We start from the raw sequence: 1,699 nt of genomic DNA on the forward strand, positions 1-1,699 counted from the left end.
CTTCTGAAGGTAATGTGCCATTTGTGGAGCATACCTCAAAGTCACTCGTGAATGTGGGTGCTGGACTTTTCAAAGATCCCACCTTAATGGGAGTCTTTCCCCACCCACCCCCGAATCTCGCCCCTATCAACATGATCTCTGTACGTTCAGATCCATGGGTTCTTCCTCCTGTTAATCAGGAAGACTCTTGGGGTGATATGATGCCGTTGAGTCCTGCCGAACTCAACTACATTGAGATTGTTGCTGCATCGGCCCCCCCTGATGAACCTGCTCTTCCGAGCAGTGTTCCAAATTCATATGATCATTTCCCTTGGCTAGGAGATGAAGCTACGTCGGATCCATTGAATGAAATATTTCCTTCCGACGAGGCCATCATAGAGACCATGTCTCTCGAAGAGCTCCCTTGGTCAGATCACCACCATCGCTCTTCGTTTCTCCCTCCCCATCCGGAAATGACCACATGTCTCGAGCGGTTTGCTTCTTGTGTCCCATCCCCACCCCTCCAGACACCCATCCAGCTTTATCAAGTGTCAGAGGGCAATATGGGCAATATCACGCAAACCCAACCGATCGACATCTCTGTTAAACCAGGGATCGTCGAGCACATCCATATTGGAGTCACTTGCACTCCTGAGGAAGTTCAGCTCTATACTGCTCTATTTCGCGAATTTCGGGATGTCTTTGCATGGTCCTATGAGGAAATTCGTGGCATCGATCCTAGTATAGTGGTGCACGAAATACCTACATATCCAGATGCTAAGCCTGTTCGTCAGCGCTTACACCCTGTGCACCCCCGAAAGGCTGCAGCCATCAAGGCCGAAGTCGAAAAGCTTCTTAAAGCTGGTTTCATCTACCCCATCCCTCTTACGGATTGGGTGTCTAATATAGTCCCTGTGAATAAAAAGCAGGGTACTATCCGGGTCTGTGTTGACTACCGAGATATCAATCGTGCCTGTCCCAAGGATAACTTTCCTACGCCCTTCATCGATCAGCTTATTGATGATTGCGCAGGAAGTGAAATTTACTCGTTTATGGACGGCTTCTCTGGCTATAACCAGATCAACATTGCACCCACGGACCAGCATAAAACAACTTTTATTTGTCCTTGGGGCACCTTCGCCTATAAGAAGCTTCCTTTCGGTCTAAAGAATGCCAGCGCTACATTTCAGCGTGCAATGTCTTACGCCTTTCATGATATACGTCACATTGTACAACCTTACCTGGATGACCTTCCGACTCATTCAGCTAAGCGTCAGGACCATCCTTCTCATCTTCGCGAGATTTTTCTCCGCTGTCGACACTAACGCATAAGGTTTAATCCTCATAAGTGTGTCTTCTGCGTAGAATCTGGCCGACTGCTCGGGTTCATCGTCTCCCGAGAAGGCATCCGCTTGGATCCCCTCAAAGTTGAGGCCATCCTGAATCTTCCTCCCCCTGCCTCTTTGCAGCAATTGCAGAGCTTGCAGGGTAAAGCGAATTTTCTTAGACGATTCATTCCGAATTATGCCGAGGTAGCTAAGGGTTTCACACGATTATTAAAGCGAGACACACCCTTTCGTTGGGATGCCATCGCCCAGGAGTCTTTCGAGCGACTCAAGGACCTCCTTGTCTCGGCTCCACTCTTAAGACCTCCGAACTATCACCGTGATTATTCCCTCTATCTAGCTGCCGCTGACACCACCATCGGCATGGTTCTGGT

Source organism: Pinus tabuliformis, chromosome 1_2, assembly GCF_031772625.1.
Source record: "Pinus tabuliformis cultivar Carrire ecotype Pingquan chromosome 1_2, CPIR1, whole genome shotgun sequence".
In the NCBI taxonomy this organism is placed as follows: Eukaryota; Viridiplantae; Streptophyta; class Pinopsida; order Pinales; family Pinaceae; genus Pinus; species Pinus tabuliformis.